The sequence below is a fragment of the Rhinoraja longicauda genome, chromosome 9 (assembly GCF_053455715.1).
Source record: "Rhinoraja longicauda isolate Sanriku21f chromosome 9, sRhiLon1.1, whole genome shotgun sequence".
Lineage (NCBI taxonomy): Eukaryota > Metazoa > Chordata > Chondrichthyes > Rajiformes > Arhynchobatidae > Rhinoraja > Rhinoraja longicauda.
This window is the reverse complement of record NC_135961.1, coordinates 37,073,906-37,090,579: the sequence shown is the minus strand read 5'-3', so window position 1 is coordinate 37,090,579 and position 16,674 is coordinate 37,073,906. Positions and strand designations below refer to the sequence as shown.

Below are 16,674 nucleotides of genomic sequence, written 5' to 3'. Positions count from 1 at the left end.
ACATCTCTTTAAGATTACCCTTCAGTCTTCTGCACACCAAGGAATAAAGTCCTAATTAGAGGATATTAGATATCAGGAGAGGCTGGACAGATTTGGATTGTTTTCTCTGGCAGGCCAGAGACTGAGAGGAAACCCGATAGAAGTATATAAAATTATGAGAAGCATAGAGAGGGTAGACAGTCAGAAAGTAAACTAAACTAAACAGGGTTGAAGTGTCAATGACTATAGGGCATATGAACATAAGATAATGTGATAGAAGCAGAATTAGGAAATTTGACCCATCAAGTCTACTCTGCCATTCAATCATGGCTGATCTATCTCTCCCTCCTAACCCCATTCTCCTACCTTCTCCCCAGAGCCACTGGCACCTATACTAATCAAGAATCTATCTATCTCTGCTTTAAATTTGTCCACTGACTTTGCCTCCACAGCCTTCTGTGGCAAAGAATTCCACAGATTCACCACCCTGATTAAAGACATTTCTTCTCCTCCTTAACTTTAAGGTGTGAGTAGCAAAGAAGGTGGTGAGTGCCTGGAACGCACTGCCAGGGGTGATGATGGAGGCAGATACAATAATGGCATTTAAGAGGCTTTTAGAAAGTCATATGGATATGCAGGGAATGGAGGGATATGGATCATATTCAAGCAGATGAGACTAGTTTATCTTGACATCATGTTCGACACGGACGTTGCGGGCTTAAAGGACTTTAGTTTAGTTTAGTTTAGAGATACAGCGCAGAAACAGGCCCTTCGGCCCATCGTGCTGACCAGTGATCCCCGTACACTAGCACTATCCTGCACACTAGGGATAATTTACAATTCTTACCATAGCCAATTAACCAACAAACCTGTAAGTCTTTGAAATGTCTGACGAAACTGGAAACGAAAACGCACATGGTCGTGGGGAGAATGTACAAACTCCGTATAGACAGCACCTGTAGTCATAGTTCGAACCTGGATCTCCAATGCTGTAAGCCAGCAACTCTACCGCTGCACCACCATGCTGCTGGGACTGTTGCTGTACTATACATATCTACAGCGAGTTCTATGTTTCTAGGAATTAGAAATCATAGTAAGGCTCATCCTTAATTGCTCCTGAGAAGTAAGTGGTGAGCCACCTTAATGAAACACTGAAGTCCACTTAGTGAAGGTCTTCCCATAGTGCTGAAGAGGTGGGGGTTCCAGGAGTTGGACCTGGTGTCACTGAAGGACCAGTGAGCTATTTCCATCAGAATGGTGTGAGGCTTTAAGGAGAACCTGTGGTGCCTTAACGATTTCAATTGCCAAGAATCCTAACCATTCTAAGGTTGTAGAAATAACAGGTATGGGGCATGCAAGTTAAATGCATTTTGTAGATGGTGCACAGCTTGCTGGTGGTGAAGTGAGTGAAGACTCTGGATGCCGACCAGTGATCCCTGAACACTAACACTATCCTACACACATTAGGGACAATTTATAATTTTATCAAGCCAATTAGCCTACAAACCTGTATGTCTTTGGAGTGTGGGAGGAAACCGCAGCATCTGGAGAAAACCCACGCGGTCACACGCAGAAGGTACAAACTCCGCAGACAGCACCAGTCAAGATTGAACCCTGGTCTCTGGCGCTGTAAGGCAGCAGCACTACCGCTGTGACACCAAGCCACCCACTGTGTTTTGCTGTTTTAGCATTTTCTATGAGTTGAAGCAACTGGAAATCTCTAATAATACCAAGACATTTTTATTCAAATAGACAATAGACAATAGACAATAGGTGCAGGAGTAGGCCATTCGGCCCTTCGAGCCAGCACTACCATTCAATGTGATCATGGCTGATCATTCTCAATCAGTACCCCGTTCCTGCCTTCTCCCTGCCTTCTCTGAATGCATTCAAGAGAGAGCTAGATAGAGCCCTTAAGGATAGCGGAGTCAGGGGGTATGGGGAGAAGGCAGGAACGGGGTACTGATTGAGAATGAGCAGCCATGATCACATTGAATGGCGGTGCTGGCTCGAAGGGCCGAATGGCCTCCTCCTGCACCTATTGTCTATTGTCCCCATTCCCCCTGACTCTGCTATCCTAAAGAGCTCTATCTAGCTCTCTCTTCAATGCATTCAGAGACTTGGCCTCCACTGCCTTCTGAGGCAGTGAATTCCACAGATTTACAACTCTCTGACTGAAAAAGCTTTTCCTCATCTCCGTTCTAAATGGTCTACCCCTTATTCTTAAACTGTGGCCTCTGGTTCTGGACTCCCCCAACATTGGTAACACCTTCTTTGCCCGCTTCAAAACTGGCAAAACCACCTTGAGTGGAAGAACCCCAGCCAAGGCGGAGGGACTGGTCTTGCAACTGAGCACACAGGAGGTACAACGCGCTCTGCAAAGGGTCAACCCACGCAAGGCTGCAGGTCCGGATGGAGTTCAAGGAAGGGTACTGAAGGACTGTGCTGAACAGCTGGCTGAGGTATTCACCAGGATCTTTAACCTGTCATTATCTCTGGCTACGGTCCCCAAGTGCCTGAAGTCGGCTATCATAGTTCCGGTGCCGAAAAAAGCAAAGATCTCCAACCTGAACGACTACCGCCCGGTTGCCCTAACGCCGATAGTCATGAAGTGCTTTGAAAGGCTGGTCCTTTCACACATCAAATCCAGCATCCCTGACTCACTGGACCCACATCAATTTGCATACAGGGCAAATAGATCCACAGAGGACGCCATCTCTCTGGCTCTTCACACTGTCCTGACTCACCTAGAGAGACAGGACACGTACGTGAGGATGCTATTCATAGACTATAGCTCTGCCTTCAACACGGTCATCCCCACCAAGCTCATCACCAAACTTCACCAGCTAGGCCTCAGCTCGTCATTATGTGACTGGATCCTGGACTTCTTGCTGGAACGACCGCAGGCAGTGAGAATGGGCCCGCACCTGTCCTCCACTATCACCCTGAGTACCGGCACACCACAGGGCTGTGTTCTGAGCCCCATGCTCTACTCCCTCTTCACACACGACTGTGTTCCTGCATTCGACACCAACACCATTGTCAAGTTTGCAGACGATCGGGCTTATCACCAACGGGGATGAAACAAACTATAGAGCGGAGTTGCAGAACCTGGCGGACTGGTGCTCGGATAACAACCTGTCCCTAAATACCACCAAGACCAAGGAGCTGATCATCAACTTCCGTAGGTCACATAACGGGGAATATGCCCCGATCTCTATCAACGGGGACAGTGTGGAAAGAGTGTCCAGCTTCAAGTTTCTGGGCACTCACATTTCAGAGGACCTAACATGGTCCAATAACACTGCTGCGCTGGTCAAGAAGGCACAGCAAAGACTGTTCTACCTAAGAACACTGAAAAAGTCTGGTCTACCCCAACAGCTGCTGACGACCTTCTACCACTGCACCATAGAGAGCATCCTAACGCATGGCATCCCTGTGTGGTACCTCAGCTTCACGGAGGCAGAAAGGAAAGCTCTACAGCGGGTAGTCCATAGAGCTCAGAGGGCCATCGGAACACAGCTACCAGACTTGGAGGGTATCTACAACACACGATGCCTCAGAAAAGCCACCAGCATCCACAAAGACTCTTCACACCCCTGCAACAGTCTGTTCGAACTCCTTCCATCGGGCAGACGATACAAGGCCTTCTACGCCCGCACCTCCAGACTCAGGAACAGCTTCATCCCCAGGGTCATAGCTGCTATGAACCGGTCCTGCTGAGCCGGATGGTCACAACGCATAGATCAACTTGCACTTTATCCTGTCTAAAACTGTCACAATTGTTTCATTGGGTTGCTGTTGTCTAAATTAATTAAATTATTGCATCGTATGGGAGGCGCATTCCCAATCTCGTTGTACCCCTGGGTACAATGACAATAAAGATATATTGTATTGTATTGTATTGTATTGTTTCCTGCCTCTAACGTGTCCAACCCCTTAATAATCTTATATGTTTCGATAAGATCCCCTCTCATTCTTCACAACATTCTCCAGTGAGGTCAGGTAAGGAGAATTCCATTCCTGATGATGGCGGTTCAGAACAACTTCCTAGTGCTGGGCTCCCATCTGAGCAAGTATGGAACAGCCACCTTCTGACATACCTGACCAAAATTCTCAACTCACTGGTACACACATGGGAAATGCCAGCACAGAATTGGAGAACACAGTTTGAGAGCTTTGTTGCTCCAACTGTTACACGGGGAGATTTGCCCACGGAAGCTGCTGCATGTTCGATGTGGCACAGGTTCAGCAACTCCATGCAGTTTAACGAAGAGGAATGGCCCTTGGTGAAGATGGAAGCTTCTAGTCATGCGAGAGTTTTAAAACACATTGAGTTAACGTAAATACAATCCTAATTTATGTTGAACATAGAACATAGAATAGTACAGCCCAAAAATAGGCCCTTTGGCCCACAATGTCTGTCCTGGCATGATGCCCAGACCATCTTCTATCTAACTGAGTAGAAACTGTATCCCTCCATTCCCTGCATATCCATGCGTTTATCTAAAACTCTTAAATGCCACTATTGTATCTACCTTAACCATCAACCTCAGCTGACGGTTCTAGGCACTCATCACCCTCTGAGTTAAAAACTCACCCCTCACATCTCCTTTAAACTTTGCTCCTCTCACCTTAAAGCTATGCCCTCTAGCATTTGATTTTCCATCCTGAGAAAAAGGTTCTGACTGTCTACTTTATCTATGCCTCATAACTGTCTATACTCCCATCAGATCGCCCCTCAAACACTGACGCTCCAGAGAAAACAATCAAAGTTTGTCCAACTGTCATCCACATTCTGTTACATTCTCCACATAAAGATAAAGTGCTAGAATAACTCAGCAGGTCAGGCAACATCTCTGAAGAACATGGATAGGTGGCGATTCAAGTCAGGACATCTTCTCCCGACCCAAAACATCTGAATGGGCAGAAGCCTTCTGGCAGAGAACAATATATTCATGTTCCTCTGAGTCATTACCACACCCAGAAGCCAGCCATCCCAGGAATGTGCTGGCAAGCAGATTCCTGGAGTTCCGAGATCTCATAGCCCCATTAAACTTCCACTTTGGCATGAGCACGAACCATCCAATGTACTAGTGTTAAAAGTGACTTTGGGCGCACAAGACCAAGACGTCACTGTCAAGGTACCCATGGACACCAGAACCACGACACGGTGGCGCAGCAGTAGACTTGCTGCCTTACAGCATGACGTGTTCGGGTGATAGCCGGTCAGCATGGACTCGGTGAGCTGAAGGGCCTGTTTCTGTGCTGTATCTCTAAAGTCTAAAGTGTAACCCAAAGCTTCTCCTCCGAGAAGAAGTGAGACCTGATTTGACAAGGAGGTTGAGGAGCTAATCACCCACAAACCTATGGTGTTTGTGGATTGGAAGTTATCAAGTGAAAAGAAACGGCTAGACAGTCACCATAAGGTAAAGGTCCAATGAAACCCAGGGAACTACAGAACAGGTTGTGGCTAGAGAAAGAGCAGGAGGCTCCGAAACTCATCAAGACCATAACCCGTGTGGGTTTTCCCTGCTGTAAATGTTATCTATGGTCCCAAACACCAAAGCCTCCTCCTACTGAGAGCCACGAATTGTTGTGAACATATTATGGAGAGGGAGGAAGTCAATGCCCTCTGGGGGCAACACTTTGAAGACCTCCTCAACCATGTCACAGTCCTTGACTTGAACATCCTTCACTCAGTCCTACAACAAGTTATTTAGGATAGCTCCGTCGCCAAGAGAGAGTTAGATTTAACTCTTAGGGCTAAGGGAATCAAGGGATATGGAGAAAAAGCGGGAACAGGGTACTGATTTTGGATGATCAGCCATGATCATATTGAATAGCGGTGCTGGCTCGAAGGGCCGAATGGCCTACTCCTGCACCTATTTTCTATGTTTCAATTCATGGCCGAAACAAAAGTGAAATGGGTAACGTACCAAGTCAAAAAATAACAAGGGCTTGGGCGCAAGCAGTTACCCTGATAAAGTCTAAAACCCAATGGTGACGAACTTCAGTTGCCAATCCACAACATCATTATTTACATAAGGGAGGAGAAGGACATTCTAAAGGACCTTAGGGATACCATGATCATTCAGGAAAGAAGATGACTTTGGAGTCTCTCTGCTATTTGCACAGGGACTTCTCAATCACCAGCAGCCAAGGTGTGTTCCCTGAATCTCAGAGTGGATTCTGTCCATCTTGAGATGGACCAGTGGACATGATCTACACTACATGACAGACAACTCTTAAGGGAAATGCAGGGAGCAGCATCAGCCACATGATGTGGGCTTCCTTAACATCACTGAAGCTGTAGCTCCATGAATCAAAGGTGTTTTATTGTCATATGTTGCAGGCAGAACAATAAAATTCTTGCTTGCAGCAGCGCAACAGAATAAGTAAACATACTTTTTCAACAATATAATAAATGAGAAAAAAAAAAGTTCAGTGTGTATGTGTGTGTATATATATATAAAAACAAAGACAATAATAGTGCAAAATACAAAACCAATGCTTTCGTCTAAGTAGTTCAGAGTTTATTTGGAGTTTGTGGTGTTTAATATCCTGATGGCTGTGGGGAAGAAGCTGTATATTTCACTCCTCCTCTGCCACCGAACCAGCATCTGCAGTTCCTTGTTTCTACCCTTTTGTCTTTAGGGTGGCAGAGTGGTGCAGTGGTAGAGCTGCTGCCAGAGATCCGGCTTCGATCCTGACTACGGGTGCTGTCCGTACTGATTTTGTATGTTCTCCCTGTGACCACCTTGTTTTTTCCGGGTGCTCCGGTTTCCTCCTACATTCCAAAGACGTACAGGTTTATAGGTTAGTAGGCTTCGGTAAAATTATAAATTGGTCCTAGTATGTAGGATAGTGCTCGTGTACGGGGTGATCGCTGGTCGGCGTGAAGGGGTGATGCCATAGGGTCTGTTTCCTCACTGTATCTCTAAAGTCCAAAGTCTGATTTGCTGGGAATGGAGGAATTGGATTATGTGCAGGCAAATAAGACTTGATCTTGGCGTCAAGTTTGGCACAGACGTTGAGGGTCGAAGAGCCTGTTCCGGTGCTGAAGATGGACACAAAGTGCTGGAGTAATTCAGCGGGTCAAGCAGCATCACTGGAGAAAAGGGGTGGGTGATGTTTCGGGTTGGAACCCTTCATCAGACTGTTCAAATGCCTTCAGACTGTTCCTGTGCTGTTTTGTTGTATGTTCTATGTACAGTGCAGACCAAGCAGTGCGGCTCAGCAGATCGAGCTATATATCAAGCCTTTCAAAGTACCACTTACACACAACGTTGGTCTCAAAGGAAGCCAGTACTAAACCTGACAGCTGGAGCTATCAGTTAAGGATCAGAGAGGCAGCAGCTGCAGACTTCTGTCATAACACTGTACACGAGGCCACAGGCACTCATGTAATGTCAGCCAATATTTTTATTTCATGTTGCGAGCAAACACAAACTCTTTCCTACATGAAGGATCTTTTATTTTAAGCAGCATGAATGCACTTGTAATTCACAGTTCTTGTATAGCACATTAATAATAGGACAATCTGAAGACAAGTCATGGTCATTTATTCATAGAATCATGTAGCATGAAAACAAGCCCTTCGGTCCAAATTGCCCAGGCCGACCAAGATGCCCGGTCTCCACTAGTCCCACATACCTGCGTTTGGCTGATATCCTTCTCTACCTTTCCTATCCATGTGTCCAAATGTCTTTTAAATGTTGTGATAGCACCTCCTTAGTTCAGAGATACAATGCGGAAACAGGCCCGTCAGCCCACGCCGACCAGCAATCCCAGTACACTAGCCCTATCCTACACACCAGGGACATTTTTTTTACCAACCCAATTAATCTCCAAACCTATACGTCTTTGGAATGTGGGAGGAAACTGGAGCACCTGGTGAAAACCCACAGGATCATGAAGAGAACATACAAACTCCGTACTGACAGCACCCGGTCAGGATTGAACCTGGGTCTCTGGCGCTGTAAGGCAGCAACTCTACCGCTGCGCCACCGTGCCGCCATTGGCATCAATCCCTACAACTCTCCAAAACCTCTGCCCTCCCTTAATTCTGGCTTCCTGTCTGAACCAACAGTCAAAGCCCTGAGCTGTGCATTGACTTTGTTCCCCTCCTTGCCTCCCATCCCACACCCCCAGTTCAGAAATATCTCACTTGGATCAAGTTTTTGGGTACTTGCTCCAATGCCTTAGCTCCATGGTTCTGTGCCAGATGCTGCCGTGAAGTATTCAGAGATATTTTGCTATTGTACAGCAGTTATATTATACAAGCTGCTATTATCAAGGTAGGGACCTTGCCTGTGAGTGCTACGTTCCCATTTCATTCTTCTTACCTCTCATCTGACAAAACAGCCATCCTATGTCCTTGGAATCTGCTTCATACTTCAATCCATCCCCATCTCTTCACAGTCACACACACTGCACCTCCAACCATCTTTATTACACCAACCCTCAGTCTCCCCTGCACTGCAGGCAATTCGTCAATACTTTAGATGGCACAAAATGTCCCTACATCACCAACGTCAGGACAATAGCCTTTAAAGCCAAGAAAAGACAATATTTTTAAGAAATTGATACTTGAAAGCTATGAGGTCATCAGAAAAGTGGCGACTCTTTGTATATTTTCTTCCCACATTATCAGAACTAAACCATCCTATAGACAAACAGAGCTACTATCAACCTCGCTGGAGGCCCTCGGACTATCTTTAATCGGACTTTACTGAACTTTATCTTGTACTAAACGTTATTCCCTTTATCATGTATCTGTCCACTGTGGATGGCTCGATTGTAATCACGTATAATCTTTCCGCTGATTGATTAGCACGCGATAAAAACCTTTCACTGTACCTCAGCACACGTGACAATAAACTAAACTGAAATATTGCCTCAGAAGAAACCTACTCAATCGTTGCACTCTTTTACTTATATATGATTGTGTTAGGTATGGTATGATTTTAGTGAAATAAATGCAAAAATTGTATTTCACTGCATCTAGTTGCATGTGACAATAAACTAACCACTACGGCTATTACAAAAATCTCTTTGCTTTCCACAGCTTATTAAAACATAGAACATAGAACAGTACAACACAGGAACAGCCCACAATGTCTATGCCAAACGTGATCTACACCTCTCATTCACTGCACATCCATGTGCCTGTTTAAAAGCCTCATAAACACCATTATCATATCTGCCAGCCTTGGCCGTGCGTTCCAGGCACCCATCACCTTCCGCAAAAAAACACGCCCCACTCATCTCCTTTAAACTTTTCCCTTCTGACAACACTATGCCCTCAAAGGATATGCGCTCTTGTCTTTGACATTTCTACCCTGGAAAAAAAGTTATGACTGTCTACCCTTTCCATATCCCCCATACATAATCTTATATGCTTCTATCAGGCCTCCCCACAACGTCCTTGCAACTTCCAATATTGACCGATCTATCTTTTCAACCGAAAGGTACTACAACACATTAGACTGCACTGGATTCAGCAAAAAAAACAAGCCAGACTCACCATCCATCATCCAGCAAGAAATGTTCACCAAGCGAGTTGGTCAGAATGGAAAACCCCTACAATCCAAAATATTTTCATGTAAACAGACCTTTGCAGCTTCAAGGTAAATTCAAGTTGATAAACCACAAATATTTCCAAATAAATTTCCACACTGATTCCAGGATACGTACTTTGCAATATGTTTTAATGTGCACAAAAAACACTACAAAAATATTTAATACAAAACCAAGGCAACACCAGTTGTACATGACGTTGCTGAGGCCACACATGGAGTATTGTGTTCAGTTTTGGTCATCCTGCTACAGAAAAGATGCCATTACACCTGCAAGAGTGCAGAGAAGATTTACGAGGATGTTGCCAGGATTCAGGTGCCTGGGCTATAGGGAGAAGTTGGGCAGGCTAGGACTTTATTCCTTGGAGTACGAGAAGCTGAAGGGTGATCTTATAAAAGACGTATAAATTCATGAGGGGAATCAAGGACCAGAGGACATAGGTTCAAGGTGAAAGGGAAAAGATTTAATAGGAATCTGAGGGGTAGCTTTTTCACACAAAGGGTGGTGGGTGTATGGAACAAGGTGCCAGAGGAGGTAGTTGAGGCTGGGACTATCCCAACGTTTAAGAAACCGTTGGACAGGTACATGGATAGGACAGGCTTGGAGGGATATGGACCAAGTGCAGGCAGGTGGGACATGTTGGCTGGTGTGGTCAAGTCGGGCCAAAGGGCCTGTTTCCACACTGTATGACTCTTTGATAGGATGAATGCACCTGTCTTTTCCCAAGGTGGCAGAATCTAGCAGGAATAGGTTTATGGTAGGGGGAAGATGTCATCGGAAACTAAGAGGCGGCCTTTTCACATAGAGAGCAATATGTAAATGGAACGCACTGCCAGTTGAGTGCAATATCAACATTTAAAAGACTTTTGGACAGGCAGACGGTTTCCTATCCAGATATGGACCAAATATGGACAAATGGGAAGATAGACACAAAGTGCTGGATTAACTCAGCGGGCCAGGCAGCATCTCTGGAGAAAAAGGATGGGTGCCGTTTTGGGTGGGGACCCTTCCTTCAGAGAAGCTGCCTGACCCACTGTGCTACTCTAGAACTTTGCATCTATCCTTGGTATAAAGCAACATCAGCCGTTCCTTTCTGCACGTGGACAAAATGGACGAGTTTCGATGGGGCATCTTTGTCAGCATGGATGAGTTGGGCTGAAGGGCCTCTCCGTGCTATGACATGGTAATGCTTCTTTCCAAGTGTTCACTTCAACTGCGTCATTATCCCACAGCCACTGCCCACTTAGTTTAAGGAGCACGTTGTGATCATGGGATCCGCAAATGTTATGTAAAAGTAACGCTGATCTATTAAAAATCAAAATAGCACAGATTGATCGAGTAATGTGCCTCAGCAATTGTCCAGCTCACAACATTTTGTTTCATGAAGCATGGACAAAAGTAGCAATGATCATAATGCACAGGCTTTCTTTACAGTTCCCCTTTCCACTCTGCAAGCTAGATAGCAGAACTTCACTATCTCCAATATGTAATGCCGGTGCTGCCCAGAATAAAGAGATGAAAGCAAGGGCAAGAAGTATTTGGCAATGCATGTAAGGGTTGCGTGGGATACAGATTATTCTCGAGAAACTTCGGGACAAATTAGGAAGATTGGCAATTACTGTACTTCCCTGTTCTACAAAGCATTTAACTTCATCATCAAAACGTTTCAAAACATTATTTAAAAACATGACCTAATGGCTTCTGGCAATGAGAAACATATTTTCAGCGTACTTGAACACAATGTTTAAATGGAAATCAGCATGATAACATGTCTCTATGTTTGCCAATACATGGGCTAACTTAATCAGAGCAGTCACAATCTCTCTCCTTACTTTCACCAAAAATACATCAAGCTTTTGGGTAGCACAGTGCTCTGCTGATTGAGCTGCTGCCTCACAGCGCCAGACACCCGGGTTTGATCTTGACTTTGGGTGCTGTCTGTGCGGTGATTGTATATTCGCCCTGTGACCATGTGGGTTTTCTCCGAGTGCTCAGGTTTCCTCCCACATTCCAAAGACAAGTTTGTATGTTAATTGGCTTCTGCAAATTGCCCCCATTGTGTGAGCTATGAAAGTGGGATAACACAGTATGCAGGGTGATCGTTGGTCAGCATGGACTCTGCGGGCAGAAGGGCCTGTTGCCATGGTGTATCTCTCAGCTAAACTTTATGCACCGGTAATGCAGGCCAAAATACGGGATGTTCCGGCTAATACGGGACAGTTGGCAATCCTATAAGTGTACATGTGTTTCAGGGTCATAGATTTATGCAGGTCATACTAGCAGGAACTCTGCAAGCAGGTCAATGTGTTTTGCATCCAAAAACTGACCAAGAAGAATGTGAAACTGATGCTGTCGCTATTTATGACTTTACGATCCAGTCTGAGTAAAGATCAATTACTGATGAACAGGAGACCTATCAGGGGGTTGGTCAGCTTAGCCTTTTGACCTGCTACATCAGAGTCAACTGGATCAGGACAATGTAGAAACAAGGAATTGCAGATACTGGTTTATAACAAAGATAGACACAAAGTGCTGGAGTAACTCAGCGGGCCAGGCAGCATCTTTGGAGATGCCATCCTTTTTTTCGAGAGATGCTGCCAGACCCCTGAGTTATTCTAGCACTTTGTGTGTAGAATCTGAATGTTTCATTGTCATGTGTATCGACAATGAAACAATGAAATTCTTACGCTGCAGCTTTCCAGGTCAATAATCAATAATACAATAAATTAATAATCAGTAATACTCCATAAACAGACCATAATACTGCAAAGCAATTTTGATTGCACTTTCACGCTTCAGTTTTGCACTATGATGACTTGTTTACCGAGTATTACCGTTTATTAATTTATTATACAATTCACTAGGGACTTAGTTTTGATTGCACTATACATTTCAAAGTACATAGTAGAGCATAATTGCTGAGGTAGGGTTGTGGTTGGTGTTGTACAGTGTTCAAAAGCTTGATGGTTGATAGGAAGAAGCTGTTCTTGAACCTGATTATTATGGTTTTCAGGCTCCTGTACTTGCTTCTGGATGGTAGTAGCATCATTTGTAACTGCATCATCTGCAGTTCCTTGTGTCTCGATAATTAACATGTATTTGGTTTAACAAAAAAGATTTGGAGGATATATGCCAGATTAAGTCACCCTCGTTGTGCTTTTAAGTCTTCACCATTTGCTTTATAATTGTTGAAACATTGCATAACCTGTTATATAAATCCAATGACCATTCCCTCATCTTAACTGGCCTCTGTAAATTGCCTCTAGTGTGTAGGGAGTGGATAAGAAAGTGAGATAACATAGAACTAGTGTAAACGGATGATTGTTGGGTGGCGTGGACTCAGCGGGCCGAAGGGCCGTTTCCAAGTTATATCTGTGAATAAGCAATGATCATTAATAAGGGTTAATATTTATGAGAAATCTCTATAGTATAGATTAGAAGTTACTGCCAAACAACTGTTCAAAAATTGGCAATAATGACACAATTCATCACAGTGTTAAACTTGTAACTAACACAGAAAGAAAAAGGAATCAGTCCAAAGCAAAGAATGGATCCTGGGAATACTGAGCCATTGACTGTTTCAGAATAATGAACAATTCCCTGCCTCGCGAAAGAATTTTTGAAATGATGAATTGACTTAAAATCGTGCAATATGACATCTATATATGGATTCATTCCAGATCGAATTTACATAAATTCTGAGGCTGAAAATGATGGTCTCAGGGAGATATCCTTTAACGGAAGCTAAATCTGCTTAGGCTAGTGTTTCTCTTTGGTTGTGGAGAAAGACTTCTGCAGCTTGTGTGGCCCATCATACCCAGGACTTCTGTCCTGCATACTCACTGCCAGGCAATTAACACATTTAACAGACGGTGATAGCTGAGAACACAATTATGTCAATAACACACCGTGATATATCCAAACCACAAAGAGTTAGACTGCAAAAGAAGATTTCTATCAGCTAGTTTTGCAAATTAGTTTACATTATTTGGCTTTCCAGCAGAAATACACATGGCAATCACTCAAAACTACTGAAAATATTACAGCAACACAGGTGTCTTATTGAAACACATAAGATTATTAAGGGATTGGACACGTTAGAGGCAGGAAACATGTTCCCAGTGTTGGGGGAGTCTAGAACCAGGGGCCACAGTTTAAGAATAAGAGGTAGGCCATTTGGAACGGAGATGAGGAAAAACTTTTTTCAGTCAGAGAGTTGTAAATCTGTGGAATTCTCTGCCTCAGAAGGCAGTGGAGGCTAATTCTCGGGATGCTTTCAAGAGAGAGCTAGATAGAGCTCCTAATGATAGCGGAGTCAGGGGGTATGGGGAGAAGGCAGGAATGGGGTACTGATTGTGAATGATCAACCATGATCACATTGAATGGCGGTGCTGGCTCGAAGGGCCGGATGGCTTACTCCTGCACCTATTGTCTATTGTGTCCTATAAATTCAATCTGTTTTGTTGTGAAGTCATTAAGAAATAGAAAATAGTGATTCTCATTTTGCTGACATTTTTTTTGTCATCATCAGAACTATTCCAAACTTTCACATAGACTGAGTCTAACAAACAGCTTAATGACTCAGATAAACATTTAGTTTGTGTGTGCTTACAAAGTTTTAAACGTAGAAACAGAAAATAGGTGCAGGAGGAGGCCATTCGGCCCTTCGAGCCAGCACCGCCATTCATTGTGATCATGGCTGATCGTCTCCAATCAATACCCCGTGCCTGCCTTCTCCCCATATCCCTTTTCACCAATGCTACAAGAAAAAACAGATCTATTGGTGCTCGTATGAATTTGGGGAGAAAAAATAGCATCAACATTCTTGGTTTAAAAGATATCCATACCTCGATAGCGTAGCTTGTGCTACCTGTAAAAGCTGCTGTTGCATGTCTGATTCCATTTTGTTACATATTTGGTTTTGATTAATGAGATGAAAAGAAGCCTCACTTACCTGAAACTGGAGTTAACGAGGCAAGAATGGGGTAGGAAGGCTCAGTGGCGAGAAATGTCGTGTTCCACAGTTGGCTTGGCCGAACATCCCCACGGTATAGAACCAGTGAAGATCAGTTCCTCGTTCCTCTTAGTCCATCTGCTGAGATCATCCAGGAAGTAGTGGAGAAGAGAGGAGAGCGTGTTTCTTTACTCAGATAAAGCTGACTACCATAAAAGGTTCACGCAGACTCCCGCTTTCACACTGCCAGAGTTTGGAACATAAAATGTGCGGCTCTCCTGTGTAAAGTCTCATTGCTGTGTCTGCCAATGCTAATACGTTCCGCTCTCGGATACTCGGGCAGTTGTGGCTTTGTAAGAATCAGCTCCCCTGAGTTATATTTATCCTGCGTTCTCAGCAAGTCAAATCTGTCAACAGCTGAAGACTTTGTAGCAGTTCCCTTTGCCATCGAACAGCTGAGCTGTTTGAAGTTATGAAGACCCACGGACACAGGCTGGAGGAAGAATGAACAAAACTATCAAATCCTACTGTGGCCCCCTGCCAAACATTTCATCTGCATACAAGCACTATTTTAGGTTACACAGCCTTCCTCAATGCCAGCACCCATTTGATCAGTAAAAATGGACACTGCCCACAAATGACTGCAGGAGGAATTGACAGTCAGTAACAAATCCGAGCAAAAAGGATAAAGTTTGAGCAATTTGAATGAATTAACATTTTTGCCAAGTGACACGATGCAATGTGTGTTTGTGCGTGTATATATGTATATGTGTGCGTGTCTGTGTGTGTCTGTGTATGTGTGTATGTGGGCGTGTGTGTGTGTGCATGCGTGTGTCTCGTTTCTACATAGAAAAACAGCAAAATAAATGAATAGCATTGAAAGTTACCCACCCTGAACTTTTGACTGCTTTCAGTAGGAAATGATTAAATTATTTCCACTTTATGTATTTGTTCTACCATTCAAGCTGTGTTGGTTCCTTAATATTTAAGGCAATGACAATCCCTAGGATTAGTTCACATAATAGAGTGGCGCAGTAGAGCTACTGCCTCGCAGCGCCAGAGACCCGGGCTTGATCCTGACGGGTGCTGTCTGTGTGGAGTTTGTATGCTCTCCCTGTGTTTTGTACGTTCTCCGTGGGTTTCCTCCGGGGGCTCCTCCCACATCCCAAAGAAGTGCAGGTTTTTAGGTTAATTGGCCTCTGTAAATTGCCCCTAGTGTGCAGGGAGTGGATGCAGAAGTGGGATAACGTGTGGACATGTGATCAATAGTTGGCATGGACTCGGTGGACCAAAGGGCCTGTTTCTGTGCTGTACCTCACACCGCCTCGGCAAAGCCACCAGTATAATCAAGGACAAGTTACACCCTGGACACTCCCTCTTCGCCACCCTCCAATCAGGCAAGAGGTATAGTGTTGTAGTTCATGACCTATTAACAGAAACAGTCAGACAACTGAGTTCGTTTAACCTCTTTATTTTACTCACCCAGGTGGGAGAGAAGACCCTAGGCACCAGAGCGTTCAGAAGCACTCAGGCTGCTAAGGTAGCCTCGCTCTCCGAAAACTCACATTCACACACACTTTATACCCGTAATACATGTGCCAGTACTTTTCCAGGCAGGAAACATGTTCCCAATGTTGGGGGAGTCCAGAACAAGGGGCCACAGTTTAAGAATTAGGGGTAGGCCATTTAGAACTGAGATGAGGAAAAGCTTTTTCAGTCAGAGAGTTGTGAATCTGTGGAATTCTCTGCCTCAGAAGGTAGTGGAGGCCAATTCTCTGAATGCATTCAAGAGAGAGCTAGATAGAGCTCTTAAAGATAGCGGAGTCAGGGGGTATGGGGAGAAGGCAGGAACGGGGTACTGATTGAGAATGATCAGCCATGATCACATTAAATGGCGGTGCTGGCTCGAAGGGCCGAATGGCCTCTTCCTGCACCTATTGTCTATTGTCCATTGTCTGCCTTATACAGCAAGTTTACAATGTCCTATAAATCTTTATGTCCTTAGGGACCTCCGTGTCCTCCATGTCCTCCGTGTCCATCGTGACCTACGTGTCCTCTTCATTCTTGGGAACAAAGGGCAGTCCATATGGCAAGGTGTTCTTAACACATCAAAGCTTTGAATGCCAGTTGCTGATATCAGAGGATGCGATCAGCCATAA

At 44.5% G+C, this 16,674-nt stretch overlaps 1 protein-coding gene across 3 annotated transcripts in view; it reads right to left on the bottom strand.

Moving 5' to 3' along the window:
- LOC144596621 (filamin-A-interacting protein 1-like) overlaps positions 1-16,674 on the bottom strand; it is a 217,061-nt gene that overhangs the window by 150,193 nt on the left and 50,194 nt on the right. For all 3 annotated transcript variants that reach the window (XR_013547636.1, XM_078405165.1, XM_078405164.1), the window contains exon 2: positions 14,516-15,008. The gene's annotated coding sequence lies outside the window, so the exon portion shown is untranslated. The remainder of the gene's footprint in view (positions 1-14,515; positions 15,009-16,674) is intronic.